General features: G+C 33.1%; 1 long non-coding RNA gene and 1 pseudogene across 1 annotated transcript; one reads left to right on the top strand and one right to left on the bottom strand.

The window, feature by feature from the left end:
* Positions 1 to 1,777: 1,777 nt before the first annotated feature.
* LOC120175085 lies at positions 1,778 to 21,330 on the bottom strand (annotated as a pseudogene).
* Positions 7,774 to 9,018, top strand: LOC120175086. Its single transcript, XR_005521228.1, has 3 exons — positions 7,774 to 8,267; positions 8,741 to 8,803; positions 8,922 to 9,018. It is a non-coding gene; the product is annotated as an uncharacterized LOC120175086 (long non-coding RNA).
* Positions 21,331 to 21,393: the final 63 nt, after the last annotated feature.

Below are 21,393 nucleotides of genomic sequence, written 5' to 3' on the forward strand. Positions count from 1 at the left end.
TTTCGACCGTTGAATAGGGGGGAATCGATACCCCCTATGGGGGAATCGGTTCCCTCCGAGCATTCTGGAAATCTCGGAGCCAAACCATTCAGGGGGAATCGGTACCCCTTGGGGGGGAATCGGTTCCCTATAAGCAATCTAGAATTTTTTGGCTTTAAAATGGTTCGAAATACTTTGAAAGATTATTTTGAAATTGTTTTAAGATTAAAACTTAATTTTACACTTAAGTAAGGATTAAAAATGATTTTTGAAATATTTGGAGTAATGTTTTGATATTCGAATAATTATATCGAATATACTTAGAAAATCATTTGGAAAATCTTAAAATTCATTTAACTTAATTTGTTATATCGAAATATAAAAATGTTTTCAACAAATTATCGTAAACTTTGTTGCAATTGATGACGATGTAATTTTAATAATATTAAAATCGGTTTTTTTATAACCGGTTTTTTAAAAAAACCGATTTTTTTAAAATCGAAACCGGTTACACCGGTTAGGATATCCGGCCCTCCAAACTGGTTAGAAACCGAACTGGTTATTTTATAAACCGATTTTTTTTCTATGGGAAAAAACCGGATCGGATAAAAACCGATCCGGATCGGATTGAAATCCGACAAATGTGCAACCCTACCTATGGGTCTGCAATTAGGAGATCTTTGTCGATTAGCATCTGTACTAATATTAGAATTGTATAGTGTAAAATTAATTTGGATAAATTATATTTTTAATATATTAATTATTACTTTTATTTTATTTTAATCATTTAAGTATTTTTTTAAAATCATATCTAACTTTATATTGTTATTTTATTTTAATCACCCTAATAATTTATTCTTCAAAAACATATTTAACTTTATGTTGTGATCATCCACCGTTAAAAGTTTAACGATGATGTTGATGTGTTATTTTAAAACAATGTCACGTTATTACTAAAAGACTTTTTTAAAAATACAATATCAACATATGTAGTTTTTTTAACGGATCAAAATGAAACACAAATATAACATTAAGTATAATTTTGAAAAGGGTAAACTATGTGAATAGTTCCCTTTATTTTTGGTCTGACCGATTTTGGTCACCAATTAAAAATTAAGGGTACATAATCCCTATTGTTACCGATCTATTCGATTTTAGACCTTCAGTTGTTAATCCTTATTAATCCTTTAACAGAAGTATTATAAAACAATTTAAAAATAATAAATAAATCTACATAAGTCAACTGGGAGTTAGGGATTTTGGGTTTATGATTTTCTGAAGTTAAGATTTTCAATGGTGTTTTTTTTAAGATTTATGTTGCAATTTAAAAATACGGTTTTTAAAAAAAAATTAATTGTCACGTAATACTTTTGTTAAAGGATTATCGAAAGTTAACGATTGAGGGACTAAAATTGATTAGACCGATAATGTAAAATCGAACGTAGCAATAACACTAGGGACCATGTATCCTTAATTTTTAAATTGGTGACCAAATTCGGTCAAAACAAAAATAAAGGGGACTATTTGCATAGTTTACCCTTTTAAAAAATAATAATAATTGAAAGCCTAAGACGGAATAAAGTAATAGTTAAAGGTACTAAATGTGTAATTTACCCAGTTAGTTTTAGTTCCACATTAATCCTGTACTTTTTTAGTAAATGTAAACACAAACATAACAATGGTTTCTTCACTTTGAAGCAACTACTTTAATCTATTCAAACTAGGTTTACAAAAGCAGACGAAAAGAATTCATGCAATGGTCAATAAAAATTAGGGTTCGAGAGATGGGAAGACAAATTCACACATCTGTCAATAGTAAAGAAGATACAATCACCACATGCAAGGAAAAAGAAAATCGCAATCTGAATGAAAAACTTCGGGTTTTCCCTCATGTTCGGAGATGTTACCGCCCTGCAAACACGGACGGAACCATTCGTTTCATTGAACCTTGGGAGGGAGAAAATCGATGATAGAAGATGGAGGTTAATCAACTGTGATTCAGGTGGTGTTTTTTTTTCTTCTGGAATTCATGTTGCAACCATACATTACCTTGCAATTCGCTGTGAAAATCGATGAAATGGCAAGCTCTGAATGAATACGATACCAGGCCCTGTTAGAACAGCCGTCACCAAATTGTCGGCCTGCGATTCAGATAGAAAAGAACATGCAAAATTACAAGGTCGTTGATTAAGCAAAGTCTAAGAAGAGAACTGAGACAGTAGAAGTAGGATTATAATGGTTTTCATGTGCAGCTATCAAGAGTAAAAACAAAGATCGTAACACGATAGCACGTATGCATCAGCAGTCCTGCTCAACCACCATTATATTAAGATAGTGCAAAAAGAATAACCGAAAGAAATTACCCCAAAGACTGGCCTTCTTATTGGACCATTGTATTTGATTTGAACATCGATGGAAGCAGTAAGGGCTGCAATGCACGAGACATCAACTGCCAATACCTCACCGACCTCAAGATTTTTCTGCACAACTAGCAAAATAAAGAACCCCATGGTTTAGCTAGGGATATCAACTTCAACATTTTGCTATAACTAGAAGAACGGAATACAATATCAATGACTGCTTAAGCAACAACAAAAGTTTTGTTTTTCTGTTTTCTTCTTTTACCTTTCTAGGAGGAAGGGGAGAACAAAAACATCAGAGAAAAAGAACATGGAAAAATGAAACTAATGCATGCTCTAATACGACCAGCCATGAAACCACAAGGAGAAGGTAAAAAGAAATCAGGATATCTTTTGAACTTAGTAAGTCTAACAAAAGATTAGGATGGATTAAAATAAAGATAAATACCAGAACCACCAGCAATGATAAACGCAAGACCCTGTCCAGATAACTTCTGTCTCAGAAATCCCTGTCATGCCAGTACAATGTCCATCAAATAAACAGATAAAAACAGCTTAAAAAGTTCGAGAAATAAACCAAAGAAATAGAAACACATGTCAGAAAATGATATTTGAAAACACAGATTGAGAATCAATCAAAGAGAAGGGAGAATGCAAAAAAGAGTCATCACTATGTCACCTCCACACCAGTTACAGCATTCCGCGCCCGCTGATCAATTGTATTACTGACTTTCACATCTTTGATGGAGCAAAGAAACGCATCTGGCTACAATACAAGTTTACAAGGTCACGTAAAAGTTCCAGTCGATGGAATGAAATCCAAGCTAATCATGCAGCAAAAACAAATCTCCATGCCAGTTATTGCAGTCCTTAACTTCAAATGAGAAGGAGAAAGGTAAACAACTAGGAAATAAAAGTAAAATCAGTAGTTAACAAGTCCGTTACCTGACATAAAAGCTGTCCACCAAACATTGCTAAGTCAATCTGTCAAATAAGCATGAACCAAAAACAATCGAAAACCAACGGTTAGTCACAACAAAGTGACAGTTCTGGAATCAGGAGGCACTCAAATTCACCGTCTTCTATAAATATAAATATAAAAATTGTTGACATCTAGTGAGTTTAAAACACAAACCGGAAGAATCCTTGCAAGAGAAGGTGCAGCAATTCCAACGAACCCATCATTTGGACCAGGGTTGCGAAGAGCAATACTAATTATACCCTTTCAGAAAAACCACTGCCACATGCCTACCTCATTTTCAGGGGCATAAGTGTTTTCCATTTCAATGGACCCAGACGTGAAGCACATGGATCCTACATTTTTTTCTCTGTCAATTCCTTTGCAGTTTTGCATATGAAGTTTTCATGATAACAAACAGTAACTAATGCAGGAAACAATTCATTTTATCAACTGAGCACTGTTCCTTAATGTTCAGCAGATGAACTAATTCATAAGAATCTGATGACTAAATAATATGAAACTACAAAGGCATAAGAAGAGATGATTTACGTTGATAGTACAGTAGTACCTCTGACACTTCCAAACACCATACCATTAGTAGTACAATAAATTCTAGAAAATATAAAATGACAGCCTTTTAAATTGTAGAAAAAATCAGGGCTGAGAGCACAGAATCCAACAAACCTCGCCCATTCATAAGCAGACAACTGTACATCTGTGCGTAATTACCAGACTACTAGAACTATGATGAAGGCATACATCACAGATGCATCAAGACCCTAATTCCTAGTTTCCTACATTAAAACATTAAACTAGTGGGGAGAGCAAAACAACCTACCGGGTTTTGCAACAACCTTTTCTTGTGGCTTCAACATTATCTGGTAAATTAAAGAACCAAAAATGCAAAATAATAATAATAAATAAATAAATAAAAAGAGTTTACAATCATAGGGACAGCATTACTAGCGTAAGCACTAAAAAGATCCAGATAAAAAGCTAGGAAGTACCTGAACAATTTGAGCCTCACCACCCAATATTTGAAATGGGATCACAGCATCTTGCTGACTCTACACAATTTTATACCAACATGATATTGTTATGGGTGTCATGTTTATGTATTCATGCCGACACATTCGGATTACACAATATTAACAGTCTAAGTTCCACTAATTTCCTCTACAAGAAAAGCTGAAAAAAATATTTCCATTTCCCGACTTTGCCATTAATTCTCTCTACTCTGCTCTCACCATTTGATTATAAAGTTATTTTACATACAATTTGATTATAAACAGATCAATTTCAAAAGAAATAGGGTCAAAGTCAACTCTATTTAAGGAAACCCCAATTTGTAAATATCTTCAACAAGGCGAGAAAAACAAACTCATAACAGATCAAACGCCGAAGCAGTGCCTAAATACGATAATTTCATGCCCAAAGGAACAAAGCTCAATTTTCTTCTGATTTCACTTCAATTTTCTCATGGAACAAACAGAACATCAGTGACAGAGCGAAACCAAGAAAAAACAAAAAACAAAAAACAAAAAACAAAAGAAGAAGAAGAAATCTAGAAAAAGGCCCAAAAAAATGTTACCTGATAAACGTAGGGTTGAAAAGGAGTAGAATAAAAAGGGGCGGCCATGGAGAGATTTCAAGTTTGCAATTAAATCCTTCGATTCCCAGAGTTCAAATTTTTTGTTTCAACACTTCTAATCACTAATCCAAGAGCTACAAAATCGAAAATAAGGTGGAAATGATTTTTTTTAATGTTCGCCTTGTAATTTTTTTTAAAAATTATTTGATTGTTATAATGGGTAAAATAAAATCATCTGATTGTAATTTTTAAAAATATAATGACCTAATTATAAATATACTCATAAAACAATGACCCATGATATATTTACTTTTTATAATACTATTATAAATATTTTTTTAAAATTTATTTAACTATAATGTAAAACCACCTAATTACATTTTTGTCATTAATAATTAATAAAAGTGTTGACATAGTAATTAATAAAATTAGTGTAATTACACATTTGGTCTTTAATATTTATATTATCTATCAATTTGGAAATAATTTTAATTTAATTTAATAAATTTAATTTCTAATTATATGGTGACACATTTTACAATCTAATCAGATTAAATGATATTTTTAAATTTTATTTATTTTATTTATTTTATTTTATATCCAAGCAAAATACATTAAAACATGATGCTTCCATGGAAGATTGAACTAGTGTCCTACAGTAAGTATCCTAGAGTAATCTTAGGTACGCCTAAACCACTAGGTCAAACACCTCAATTAATTACAATTTACAATTACATTTTATATATAATAGGTTATAACTAATGGCAGGGAATTTAAGAGAGAATACAAGTATGGGTGGCAATAGGTGGAGAAAAATCGAAAATTGTGGGGATCCGAATCGACGGGATAGAAAATAATTGAAATCTTCATCTACAGAAATGAGGATGAGGACGATGATTGCTATATCCGAACCGTGAGGAAAATCAAATTGTACCCGTGTGAATAACTGTAGGGATCCCCGAAAAAATAATCATAGGGATCCCCGATATTTTACAAAAAATAATCGTGGGGATCCTCGAAAAATATCCGTGAAATTATATGTTGTCATTGTTACATCTCAAATGAACTAAAATTGAAGTTTAGATCTTTTCTCATTTAATATATATTGATTTGTTGAGATTGAAAATAGTAAAGATTGTATATATACATTGAGTGTTAGATGAATATTAAAGTTTGAAAATTTCATATTATAGATAGAGACCAATTTAAGACAATATGATATATCTTAAAAATTTTAGGTGTTGAATTAATTTAAAAAATGTTTGTTTATTTTTTGAGATGGGGATTAACCGAAACCCGCAGAGATCCGTAAGAGATGGGTATGGGGACAAAAAAAATCCCGAAAATTATAATGGGGATTCTCCAAAACCGTACCCGCAAGTGTTGGGGACAGAATAAATAATGCAAAACCGTCATCGCCCCGCCCCGTTACCACCCCTAAATACAAACACTTTAACCCTTAAACCAAACCCTATGTTCAATTAAAATTTACAATATTATATATATATATATATATAATAAAAGTAAATTTTTATAATTTTAAGCTATATTTATTTTTTATATTTAATAATTAAATTAAATTTTAATGATTATATATAAAGAAATTATATATATAAAGATTATTAATTATGTTAAAAATAAAATTATTCTTTGGTTATATAAAAATATAAATATAGTTTAAAATCTGGTGAAATTAATTTTTAAGTTTAAAAAAATGCTAAATTTAAACCGACTGCTCAGACTTTTTATTCTTACTGTAAAACAATCCATCTCATATACAAATTCCAGAAGCTATGTTTAAGTTGTGTCTGCTAATCATTAGAACATTTTTAACTGTAAAACAACCCATCTCATGTTTAAGTTTCAAGGCTGACAACTCCATAAACTATACACTGATTCAGTAAGATAAACCTACAAAAATATCCCAAGCTCCACAAATCACATATCTGACATGTATTTCTCAGTTTCTTCAATTTAGTCCTCCATTCTTATTGAATATTTGGATGTAGTGGTAAGTCCGTAAAAATATTGTTATCGAGCACAATCCTTAAAGGTAAAATAAAAGATAAAAAGAAGGAAAATAGTAAAGGGTAAATTACTTTCCTTATGAATTAGTTATGAAAGATTTTAATGTAATCATTATTCTTTTAATTTTATCGATCAGACATATTTAATTATTTAAATTATATCAATCAAGTCATTGTTCGTTAACATTAAACATTGAGGGCGACATAGTAGTTAAAAAATGATATAATTACACATATGGTTCTTTTATTTATATATTCTATCAATTTGGTCTAAATTTTAATTAAATTCAATAAATTTATCTTTTAATAAAATGATGGCATTTATCTCTAAATTACAATCAAGACTAAATTGATAGAATGTGTAAGTAAGTAGGACCATATAATTAAATAGTTTACTCAATATTGAAAGATGATGGGGTAAAAGGGTAAATTAATGGTGAAAGTCTTCTTTTTTTTATTAGCCTATGGTAGTATCTATTTAAAAAAAAACTTTTGACCTTTTTACATTGAATATTTACACTCCTAACATTTATGATGCTCGAACCCAAATCCTCAAAGAATAACAAATCACGGAGACCACTTAATTCGTGTTAACGGTGAAAGTCGATTTTCAACTAAGAGTGCCTCAATTGAAGTGACAACATGGCAGTCAAAGTTTGTCACACCCTGAAAATTTTATATTAATAATTTTTTTTGTAATCTTTCCTTCAAGGGACCAATTTGTGAAATTTTAGAGATTTGAGATCTGTTATGCAAACTTTCTTTTCGTCAAAGAACTTAAATTGAAAAATTACTCATTTCCCTTAATTCCCAATTTTAATCCCCCTCATCCTGTTTGTCCTTCACTTTTTACGTGTGAGAACCCTTTTCGTAGAAAGCACAAGCCCCGTCGACGTTCATTTACCTTCAGCCAGCAGTGGTGTGCACCGCTACCACCACGACGTTCCTCACCGTTCCTCGATCAAAACCCCTCCTCTTATTCATCGAAAACCATCGCCAATCGACATGGAAAACTCGGTGAAGCTCCGTCGAAACCCACCGTTATTTTTTTTCACGATTTAGACCACCGTGAGCGTTCATAGGTCGCGTCACCGCCGCCATTCGACTTATCGTCCCATCCCGGTCAAAACTCGACCAACCTTGCCCCGGATAATGTTGTCGTTCACCGTAAATTAGTCAGAAAAATCTATTCGAAAAACCCCAACCCCGCCACTGTTATTGTGCCTTTCAGCTGATTTTGTCGTCGGTTTGCCTCACTGCCACAACCATCGAGTTCCCCGACCTGTTCTGGCCAAAACCCAATCGATATCTTTCCCTCCTGTCACCATTTCCTCCGTCCGCAGTGAAGGGTGAGTCTCAATTTATTTTTCCGACGGTTTATTCGTGTTTTGGTTGAATTTTTTACATTTGTATCGAGTTGATATTGATGTTTGGTTGTTGTTCGAGCGCTCGTCCGTCGTCCCCATCCCTTTGGCCCACCGCATGCACTGTAACCTCGCGTGGGCATCGTTTGTATAGAATATTTTGGAAAATTGAGTCAACATGGTCGAGTCAGCCGAGTCCGTTCTGATTAAGTCAACCCGTTGACCTAGACCATTAACCTGACTCGTTAACTTTGACCAAAAAACTAAAATTTTTAAAGAAAATCTATTTTATGTTTTTCGACTTCCTAAGTCTTAATTCGAAGTCAATTTTTACAAATTCTAATCTAAAAACCTTTAAGTTGACCTCCGAACCCAAACTTATATAGTTACTTTAATTAAATTGTTTAAGGAAAAATAAGGAAAAGACAAGGATTGATTTATGACCTTGGTTATGATAGGTACCCGTGTTTCTTCTGACCCGTCGAATGCCCAGCCCAACTCCTCTCGTCTCGTCCGACAATGTGAGCATTGATTTCTTTTGTAATTTCATAACTTTGTTAAATACTCTATTCAGTATATTATTTTGATAATAGCACTTTTCTGATCTGATTTAGAATTGTGTACTATTTTTGTTCGTAGTGAGACCAGTGTTCAGTAGATCTCTCAACCCGACCCATTTTGCAAGGTGTGTTCCTTGTGTGCTACATATATGTTTTTAAATATCTGTATGAATCAACATGCGCACATGAATGTTTTATCTGATTTGAAACATGATCGATTTAAATGACTGAAAAGTCTAATTCTGGTTTATTGATTTTCTAAATACTTGATATCTATTTTAATGATTTTAAATTCCAGTTTGACTGATACATGTTCTCTAGTTATTGTTTACTGAGAAATGTCTTGCCTCTGATTTCCTGATTTACTAGTACTATATGAAATTGTTTTCACTGGGGAAATTCCAAGATGTACTCTGGAAGCTTTGTTGGTTCAGCTCTTATTAAATTTGTAATTCCTTATGGATCTAAGACGACCCTTGGTGGACTCCTTGGCCTAATGGGCCTAGTGGTAAAACCTTATGGACCCTATGTCACTCTCATAGGGTGGCTCCTTTGCTTTGTGGATTGTGGTAAGTCCTTATGGACCCATGGGCACTCCCCTCAGATGGCTCCTACGCTTCGACTAGGGTAAGTCTTTATGGACCCAAGGTACTCCCTTAGGTTGGCTCGTAGTTCATTTGGGCTTAGGATAAGTCCTTATGGATACAATTTTAGAATTTTGGGGAAGTGTATTTGGTGTTTAGTTGGAGTGTAATTCTTTGTTTTTGAAATAAAAACATCACTCATATTCTTATGATACTCTACAAAAAAATTATTTTAAAAAAATTATATGTATGTTTTACTTTGCGCTGTTAGAAACACTGAGCTCCCTAGTTCACTCCCCATTTTCCCCCTTTCATATATTTTGAATAGGCACTCATATCGGCACTTGGAGGATCGACACATTCCGTACAATATATTTTGTTGTAATGTTTTCATCGCCTTTTTTTGGAGACATGAGCCTGATATTTTGATACACTGATTTTATGGCCTATTTCCTATCACCTCTTATATAAGTATTAATCTTGTCATTGGGTATGAATACTCTATCTCACTGGTGATATTTCATATTTTATATTACTCGTTTGGGTTTTCCCGATGTAAATATGTTTTAAAAGAGATTGGTATTTTTTTAAAAGTGTTGAAAATGATTTGAAAATGGTTTTATATTGTAATCCATTAGATTTGGACGTATCGTATAGGCTGGGTCTTGGGGTTACAAAGTTTGAAAATTTAGATTTTCTTTAAATAAAAATAAATAAATAAATAAATAAATAAATAAATAAAAGAAAGGGATTTTAGAATCGATGGTGATCGTCCGATTGAATAGAGGTTTGAAAGATGGACGATCACGAGTTGTTGTCTTTCAAAAGCATCAGTGGGACCGTTATACCTCAACAAGTGTAGAAAATAACAAAGAGAAAATTTGACATGATGTCCTTATTCTGTGATCCATAGTTTATATCAATTATCAATATTATTCTATTTTAATATTTTTTAACATGAAGTTAATCTAATTGTTAGAATTAATATGTTTTTAAATATCTTAAAATTTTTACTAATGGCCTTCTAAAATTTTCCTAAGACTTTTAGAAATAAAATAATTTTGTATAAGGTCATGAGTTCCATTCACTACAACAAGATAGGTTTTTAGTAGCATTTTTCGGTCATATAATACATTTTAAAGCGCTGCTAAAAACCATTTTGACAAAAAAAAGGCCGCTAAAAACCATTTTGGTGAGAAAAAAGGCTGCAAAAAGCACCGCTAAAACCAACACTGCAAAAGGTAGCGGCGTTTTTCGTCTACAAACGCTGCTAAAGTTTACAAGTTTTAGCGGTGTTGTTTCCATAAACACCGCTGAAGGTTATGATATTTAGCGGTGTTGTTGAAAAACACCGCTATATATCTTTTTCTTTTGTGGCATTTGTAAAACACCGCCGCTAAATGTTATGACATATAGTTGCGTTTGTTCCTAAAAACATCGGTAAAAGTTGTGATATATAACAGCGTTTGTAAATTAAAATGCTGTTATTGACTATGTCTAAAGTGAAGTTTTTTATAAACGCGCAATGATCTAGAACTTTAGTGGTATTTTTTTTTCTAAAACGTCGGTATTGATTATGTATTTAGTGACGTTTGTTACACAAACGCCACTAATTAACACATATTTTGTCAAGGGTGTTCCAACTCTTGTGTTACCCAAATTTAAACTTTTAACCTGTAGCATTATCCAATAATCATAACATCCATAACAACCAACTTTAAATCCATTATAATAAATCAACTTTACCATTAACGTAAAATATAATGCAGTTCAACATTGTTAACTAGAATGAACAAAACATATATCTAAAATAAGACCCAAGATGATGGACTTTGAGGTTGATTTTTTCATATCATCTGCATCATAGCTTCAAGTCAATTTTCAAATTCTTGCTTCTGTTCCCCTCCCCTTCATTTTCAGCTTTCATGTTAGCCTTTTTTTATCCATTTCAACCAACTGTTGTTTTAAACGACTAACTTCTAATTGGGAAGACTGACTCTGTGATGACATATATTGAGATGAATTGGATCCAAAATATTTGGTGGGACTAAAGAATAATCCTTGACAGCGAACCCGACCATATCTTTCAGGACCCAAAACTTCATTAATAACTTGATTTTCGATGTCATCCGCATTAACAATACCATGATTTGAAGTCGTAGCTTCATACTCCGCCCTTTTATCCCTCAAATTTCCTAATAATCAATTCAATAATTATTTTAAATAAGAATGGCATACTATAGATATAAATATAACATAATTCAAATCTTGTGTCCAATAAATGTACCATAATTTATGCAGCTTCATCAGTCATAGGAGTGTCATCCTTTTTCGTATATGTCATGTCGAAGTTCTTTATTCGTCCAACGTTACAACCAACGTATTCTTCTACAATGTAGAATAAAAATTAAGTCTTGCAAAAAATTAATTAATAATATAATTAATTTTCGTTAGTATGTGCTACCAATTGTAAATCATTGTGTGAATAATCAATAATACTTCATCATTAGCTATACAAGTAAAGCTCTTCGATCCAGCTGTGTGAGTAAACTTTTGTTGTTTTCTACTACTAACATCAACATGCTCCCGATCCTAAAATTTGAATTATTTACTTATAAAGTCAATATTATAATGTCATTAGATTATTTTTGAAAAATATCATACATGTTCTCTCTTTGAACTCCAAAATCTGATTGCATCTTCCCATTGATACCTGAGCATTCCAGGTGGGACAGTTTGTAGCTTCTTTTCAAGACTGAGATCATTCTTGAAGTATTTCTTTTTTTAATGAACTCTTGTGGTCTTTCCATCTCTTCCCTAACGCTTGCTTCAAATAATCGTCTGAGACCTCTAAAGAAAATTTCTCCTACAAATAACATAAGTGTTCAAAGTAAGTATAAATTACTATTGAACTGTTATAGATTGTCTATTATAATGACATTATTACCTTAACAAAATCCAAAGCCTGATTTTTGTTACTATTTGGCATTTCACGCCATGACTCATAATTGATCAGTAAAATATTAGCATTACGTGCAACCATGCCTAAGTATTCGGATAGAAGACGTGCTTTTGAGCCAACAGGTTGACCGACATCATTTCTTTAAACTTTCACACAATGCCCAAGAGGAAGTTGGTATAATTCCTTCAACGTTGTACATCCTCTAGTCTTGTGTGTTCGGCCATTTTCAAATATATAAGAAATAATGAAATGTAAGTTCTCAAAAATAAACCAACAATTAAAGAAAGTGTCGAACACTACCTTCAATTTCTACAGCTTCTTCAACAGTAATAGGAACTTCTGAAGAGTCAACAACAGTCGATTCCTCATTATTTGTTTGCTCCTCCTCTTGAGAAGCTCGAACAATCCGCAAATCACTTAATTTTCTCATGTGCATGATATCTGTAATAAACAAACAACAATTTTAGTAAGAAAACGGTTCAATTAATGGATATATTGAAGGAAAACATGTTTACTACTAAATATAAAACTTATAACTCAGTTATGTTATATTTCAATCTTTACTACTAAACTATGTTTTTTATTTCTCGGTAAATATGATTTTATTAGAGAAATCATAAACAAAAGCCAAAGTAGAATGCTAAAAACCTCCCTAAACCTAAATGAAGGAAAATAGTACATCTTATCCGAAAATACAAGGACAACACGAAACCAAATAACCCCCACCAAAATGAAACATCCCCTGCAAACTACCCACCTTGTAACCGAAAATCACCATGATTGCAAAAACAAGTGAACTTTTTAAAACACTCTTCTATCTACTGAAATGGAAATCAAACACTATTATCAACAAAGAGGAAAAAAAACACCTAACAAAAAAGACCACTCCCCAACAAACTTTCTCTCCTGAAAAAAATGAGAATCACCAATATGTGACAAGAGAAGTAAACCAACAAAACAAAGGACAAGAATAGATCACCAACATCAAAGAGAAAACCACCCAACCATGAGGAAGAATGATCTGCGCAATATCCAGTCTTACTCAAGAATACACCGCCCTTCACTCCCCAAAAGCAAACAAACAACAATGAAAATTCATATTGTAATAAACATTTTTAGGTAAAACAATTAAATATTATTTTTAAAAATAATTATGACTTTTATTTTGGAAAATGGGTGATTTTGGATTAACTGGGATTAAATCGAATGAGAGTCGCCATCGACCTTTAGGTTAGGTAGGTCGAATACCTAAAAACGTTTTTAAAAAACAATTTTAAGAAAAATCGTTTTTAAAATAAAAACCCGGTCTGCGTTTACAAAGATTTGATTAAAATAGGTTCGGGAGTCGATTACGCGTGGGGAAGGACTTGCACCCCACAGTGCCCAAAAGTTGGTACTTGATCGCTTACGCGTTGTCGTAAATGGTGGAAATGATGAATCGAATATAAAATTAAATTGTGATCCATTTATCGAACATTGATTAATTTGCTTCGAATTAAATTAATTACATAAAATTCTTTAACTCGAAAAGAAATATCAAAATTAGTAATCCTCCATCGGGAAAGCTAACTCGACTATTTCTTGTCAATAAAAGAATATTCCCTCATAGATAAATATGCAAATCAAATATAAATAAAATTGACGTTTACATTCGAATAAAAGGAAATAAATAGTAAATTAAAAATAACACACATTGCATTATTAAAATAAATTAATTAGTAAAAGAAAATAGATCTATTTTAAGTTCGTATCTGTTCGAATGTCGTATTGGATTATACCACTTCGATCAAGTAGTACTTTCCACGCCCGTTCTATAAATACGTATTCTTGAAATATTCGAAAAAAAATTAATAGCGTATTTTTACATTTTTAGTATAAATATGCATAATATAAAACTGAAACATATCATATTCACATGCATAATGTACAGTAACTGCTTGTAATATAAACATAATTAATCGTGTATTGTATTGTATTATATACACACATATATATATATATATATATATATATATATATATATATATATATATATATTTACTTACACGAATACAAATGATCATTAAATTCTACCTTAACATATATATAACATGATATATTAATTTTAATGTTAATAAAACAATGGAAATATCTAATTAATATGCAAAGAACTCACACACACAATATTCAATAATGTAATATAAAGTATAAATATGCCATAATATTAGTTCATAAAACAAAGATAAAGTAAATAAAATAAAATAAAACATAAATAAATAAAACTCAACACAAGGATTAAAATACTAAACACATATTTAACACAATGATCTAAACAACACTTCTATAAATAACAAGGGGCCAAACAAGCAAATAACCCCAAAATAAAACTGAATAGTGACTAAAACACACATCAGGAAGATATCATGGACTAGATATATAAATTTCCATTTCCACATAACAGATAAAGGACTAAAATATAATGAAAATAAAATAAACAGACATTAATCAAAATTTAACCTAAAATATGAGAGTAGTGATCAAAATAAAAGTTTCATAAATAAAGAGTACAATGTCTAAACTTTACAAAATATAGGACTAGAAGTACAAAATAAATAAAAATACACTAAGCCCTTAAACAAATTTACAAAACACGGGGACCCTTACAGTGTAATTAAACCATAGACTAAATAGTAACTAAAATAAAATGTATACAAATGTTAGAGCCAAATTCAAATAACCTCCAAAATACACAATACATTAAATTAGTGACTAAAATTAAAATAATGAAAACATATTATGCTTAAGAATAAATGAATGAAAATACCATGTCTTCAGCGTAAATATGCATAAAATAATTACAAGCTATCAAGGACGGAATTGAAACATTTGCAACACAAGAGCTCGAATTAAAAGGAAATAAAGTTGTATTCATGATTAAAATAGGCGATTACAAAATAGAAAGGACCTTTAGGGTAATAAACCCACGCATAAAAATGCTCCCAGGTCCTCTGTGAAACGACGTCGTTTCAACACACATATATAAGGCCAAAACCAGGCCAAAAATCAGGCCATTTCTCATTTGTTTCCTTTGCCCGGGTTTTGAAAGAGAGAGAAAGGAGAGAAAATTCTGGGAGCTTCAAACGAAGCCCAGGACACGATGGTGCTCAGCCGCGTCGGCCACCACTGATCGGCGGCCACCGTCGTACGCCGACGTCGGGGAAGAGAGAGGAAGACACTAATCGACGTGTCTTCTCGTCGTGAAGGTGGGTCCGAGCTCAGTTTGGCCTAAAAATGGCTCAAACGCCATAGATTTGTGAAGAAACCTCTCGGTTTCTTCGGCTCCGACGACCCTTGGTTCACCGGCAGTTCGAACAAGGGTAAGAACTTTCTCTCTCTCTTTCTATTTCTTGTTTTGTTCCAGTGTTTTTCCTCTCTCTTTTTTTTAAACCCGAATGAGCTCTCTCTCTTTTTTTTACCCCCCAATCCCCCTCATCTGTTTCTCTTCATTTGATTTTATGTTAGCTTCCATGATTTATGATGATTGACTTTGCTGCCCGAGATACTAGGGTCGACAGAGGCTAGATGTACCTTAGGATATCATTTGGATTTTCTTTTGATTTTTTCCTTATTTTTCTCTGATTGCTCTGACCGATTTGGTGTTTTATGGTCTTGTTATCACTGTGGATGATGGATTGACTCGATGAGAGGTTCGGCGGTGGCTCAGGCTTGGCAACGGCTCATGGCTGGGAAGCTGAGGAGTTGAGGGTGGCGACGGCTGGATGATATGCTTAGGGTTAAAACCCTAATCTGGGTTGCTTGTGGGCCATTGATCTTCCTCCAGATCTAACGGCTGGTGTTATAGGCGGCTAGGGAGAAGAGAGGGTGAAACCCTAACTGAGTTGGGTTCTTTGTTTGGGCCTAAACCGGTTCAGGTTTGACTGATGGGTCTGCTGAATGTTGGGCTTCGGGATTGGGCCTTTGTAATTTGGGCTTCAAGACCTGCAAAATTGTAATATGTAAATTTCAAAATAATAATAATAATAATAATAATAATAATAATAATAAATTAAAAATAGAGAAAAAAAACCCGGACAAAAACAGGTGTCTACAGCTGCCACTCTTTGCATATTTTTGTGTTAACAAGAATAGGGCAAAGACGATAAGACAACACGTTTTTGTCTGATTCTCTTCCTTTTATGCTTAGAAACTTGATAAGGTTTGTTGGGGACGACACTACTCATACATGATGAAGAGTTCTAGTCGTTTAAGGGTGACACGGTTCCTACGTGATGAGAAAATCTGGTCGGGGGATGACACGGCTCATACGTGATGACGAGTTCTGGTCATCTTTAGGAAGGGTGATAACTCGGTTCCTACGCGATGAGGACGGCTGGTTATCTAGGGGTGACACGGCTCCTACGTGATGAGGAGATCTGGTCGGGGGATGACACGACTCATACGTGATGAAGAGTTCTGGCCATCTTTAGGAAGGGCGATAACACGGTTCCTACATAATGAGGACGTCTGGTTATCTAGGGGTGACACGACTCCTAAGTGATGAGGAGGTTTGTTCGGTGGATGAAACGACTCATACTTGATGAAGAGTTTAGGCCATCTTTAGTGATTATGGTTTCAAGGGAAACCGACTCAAAGATTTGTTTCAAAAGAAACAAACTCAAAGATTTGTTTCAAGAAAAACAAACTCAAAGGCGATGTGTTTCAAAAGCAATTGTATCAAAAGAGACAAAATTCGTTTTAAGGGAAACGACTCAAATATGATGTTTAAAGGAAACTGTCTCAAGCGAGACAAAATTTGTGTTTAAGGGAAACGTTCTCAAAGATCGGTGTTTCGAGAGAAACAAACTCAAAGATGTTTTTGTTTCAAGAAAAACATACTCAAAGATTTTGTTTGTTTTTGTTTCAAGGGAAACAAACTCAAAGATGATAAATTTTGTTTCCAAAGAAACAGACTCAAAGATTTTTCTCAAAGAAACTGTCTCGAGAGAAACAAAATTTTGTTTCCAAAGAAACAGATTCAATGATTTTTTTTCAAAAGACATCGTCATAAGAGACAAAACTTTGTTTTTCAGAAAATTGTATCTTAGTGAGACAAAATTTTGTTTCCAAAGAAACAGACTCAAAGATTTTCATTCAAAAGAAACTATTTTAAGGGAGAAAACCTTGTTTCTAGAGAAACAAACTCAAATATGTTCTTGTTTTAAGGGAAAATCTTTCAAGAGAAAAAATTCGTTTCAAGGGAAACGACTCAAAGATAGTTTTATTTCAAGAGAAACAAACTCAAAGATTTTGTATTTTTAGAGAAATTGCCTTAAGGGAGAGAAAATTTGTTTTATTAGAAACGATCTCAAAGGTGGGTATTTTCAAAAGAAATTGTCTTTAAGATATAAAATTTTGTTTCAAAAGAAACAAACTCAAAGATGGATTACATCTTAAGTGAGACGAAATTTGTTTCAAAGGAAACAATCTCAAAGGTTGGTTTTTCATTAGAAACTGTCTCAAGAGAGACAATTTTTTTTTTAACAGAAATAGACTCAAATATGATTTTGTTAAAAGAAACAAACTCAAAGATTTTTTTTACGAAAAACTATCTCAATAGAGACAAAACTTTGTTTCAAAAGAAAAATAATAAAAATTGGGTTTTGTTTCAAGGGAGACATGCTCACAGATGTTTGTTTTAAGAGAAATTGTCTCAAAAGAGACAAACCTTTGTTTTCATAAAAACAGACTTAAAGATTTTTCTTCAAAAGGAACTGTCTCAAAAGAAACAAAATTTTGTTTCCAAAGAAACATAGGAACAAAATTTTGTTTCCAAATAAACATACTCAATGATTCTTTCAAAAGAAACTTTCTCAAAAGAGACAAAATTTTGTTATCAAAGAAACATACTCAAAGATTTTTTTCATTTTGTTTTAAGTGAAACAAACTCAAAGATTTTTCAAGAAAATCTATCTCAAGAGAGAAAAAGTTTTGTTTCAAAAGAAATAGACTCAAAGATCATTTGTTTCAAAAGAAACGACTCAAAGATGATGTTTGTTTCCAGTGAAACAAATTCTAATTTGGAAAATTGTCTCAAGTGAGACAACATTTGTTTTAGAGAAATTGTCTCAAACGACACAAAAATTGTTTTTAGAGAAATTGTCTCAAGCGAGACAACGTTTGTTTTTGAGAAAACGATCTCAAGTGAGATCAACTTTGTTTAATATGAAAACAAATTCGAAATTTGTATTTCTAAGGAAAAATGTCTCAAGCGAGACGAAATTTGTTTTTCAAGAAATTGTCTCAAATGAGACAAAATTTGATTTTAGAAAACTGTCTCAAGTGAGACAAGATTTGTTTTTCAAAAGAAGCTGTCTCTAGCGAGACAACATTTTGTTTCGAGAGAAACAACATCAAAAGATACTGATAATCTGTTTGTTCATGCTGGTGGAGGAAATGTCTTAATTGTTAACTTCAGGAAGTCACATATGTGGATGTCATTGTTTCTTCAAGTTAGAGATATTTTGTCATTTCTGAGCTTTGATTTCCTGAGAGATCAAAATGATGCATTTTGACTGACTATCTTCGATGTTAAAAATGAAATTTATTTGATTTTTTATTGAATTTGTCCTCAAGTGAGGAGAAAAATGTCTTTAATATACATCATGATAAATGTTTGATGCAAAATTTATGTATCATGCATGTATGTGTATGTATGCATGTATGCATGTATGCATGTATGCATGTATGCATGTATGTATGTATGTATGTATGTATGTATGTATGTATGTATGTTTTTCTCGATCTGGAATGAGAATAGTTGCAAGAGCAATCTTCACTCTATCATTGATTCAGTTTGTCTTTATTTCCACTAGGGTGTACTCTTGCAAACCTTGATCTGAGACCATTTGTTTGTCCCATCAAAATTTTGCCCCCAAAAATTTGCTTTCTCTTGCCCCAGTTTAGATATTGAGCTTCAGATAGATATTCATTGAATTCTAAGATATGCCACCAGAGATTATCTTGTTTGAATTTTTTTATTTTCAGGAGCCTGAAAACATCAATTAAAAGAGTTTTGAAAAATGTTTAATCAAAGATTTGAAAATATTGCCCCTTTCAAAGTTTCACAATTGACAAATCATAGAACAAGAGTTCATTAAATATCAAAGAATTAATTACACTATTAATCCTTCAATAAATTATAGCTATTTGACAAGTGTCAATATCAATGCTATCTTTGATAAATGGTTAAGTATGGAAAGGATAAAAAAATCTCAGGTTGTTATGTTTGGTTAAAGGTATGGTGTTCTCATTTATTTGAATGTTCAATGATCTGATGGGGTAACGTATCTCTCTTTTGGAAGTTTTCTCTCCGACTCCCAGCTCTCATGATCTCCTTCAGGTTGGGATGCCTTATCAAGGGACTGTACGATCACCTCATATGCAATAGTCTTCATATTCGAGCTGCCTTTTCAGGTTTTCAACTCGGTTAAGTATGGAAAGGATAAAAAAATCAGGTTGTTATGTTTGGTTAAAGGTATGGTGTTCATTTATTTGAATGTTCAATGATCTGATGGGGTAACGTTACATTTTTGGAAGTTTTCTCCGACTCCCAGCTCTCATGATCTCATTCAGGTTGTGCGATGCCTTATCAAGGGACTTGTACGATCACCTCATATGCAATAGTCTTCATATTCGAGCTGCCTTTTCAGGTTTTCAACTCGTTTGTTATTTTTCATCTATCATGCATTAAAGATTTTAGAAAACCTTTTTGTAAATAAAAGATTAATCCTGATGGACGAGATAAAATCTGAAGATAGTCTATTCTCACCGTGAAGGTGGGTCCGAGCTCAGTTTGGCCTAAAAATGGCTCAAACGCCATAGATTTGTGAAGAAACCTCTCGGTTTCTTCAGCTCCGACGACCCTTTGTTCACCGGCAGTTCGAACAAGGGTAAGAACTTTCTCTCTCTCTTTATATTTCTTGTTTTGTTCCAGTGTTTTTCCTCTCTCTTTTTTTTAAACCCGAATGAGCTCTCTTTTTTTTACCCCCCCAATCCCCCTCATCTGTTTCTCTTCATTTGATTTTATGTTAGCTTCCATGATTTGTGATGATTGACTTTGCTGCCCGAGACACTAGGGTCGACAGAGGCTATATGTACCTTAGGATATCATTTGGATTTTCTTTTGATTTTTTCCTTATTTTTCTCTGATTGCTCTGACCGATTTGGTGTTTGATGGTCTTGTTATCACTGTGGATGATGGATTGACTCGATGAGAGGTTCGGCGGTGGCTCAGGCTTGGCAGCGGCTCACGGCTGGGAAGCTGAGGAGTTGAGGGCGACGGCGGCTGGATGATATGCTTAGGGTTAAAACCCTAATCTGGGTTGCTTGTGGGCCGTTGATCTTCCTCCAGATCTAACGGCTGGTGTTAAAAGCGGCTAGGGAGAATAAGGTGAAACCCTAACTGAGTTGGGTCCTTTGTTTGGGCCTAAACCGATTCAGGTTTGACTGATGGGTCTGCTGAATGTTGGGCTTCGGGATTGGGCCTTTGTAATTTGGGCTTCAAGACCTGCAAAATTGTAATATGTAAATTTCAAAATAATAATACTAATAAATTAAAAATAGAGAAAAAAAAACCCGGCCAAAAACAGGTGTATACATATATCATTTACGCTTGACTTTGCAAATAAGCCTCCATGGAATACTAACCATGAAATTTACACGATTAGCACCTTCCTTAGAATAATTTTCATTCAATCGATCTTAACAACAATGAATACCACCACTACTTCTCATCTTCGTAAGGTACCGTAGTCCATGTCACCTTAACTCCCTAACAAATAAACACCCCTAAACAATTACACACACATAGACAAACCTTACAATGCAGTAGCCCAGAGCATCCTATAAATTTCACTCCTCCAAAAGCTACAAACAAGTAACTACCCATACAACTGGAAATTAAATCCAAATTGAAATTCTGATATGCTACTTTTGTTCTTTGACCCAAACATTTGAGGCTATCGAAA

This window comes from Hibiscus syriacus, unplaced genomic scaffold, assembly GCF_006381635.1.
Source record: "Hibiscus syriacus cultivar Baekdansim isolate YM2019G1 unplaced genomic scaffold, ASM638163v2 tig00112159_pilon, whole genome shotgun sequence".
In the NCBI taxonomy this organism is placed as follows: domain Eukaryota; kingdom Viridiplantae; phylum Streptophyta; class Magnoliopsida; order Malvales; family Malvaceae; genus Hibiscus; species Hibiscus syriacus.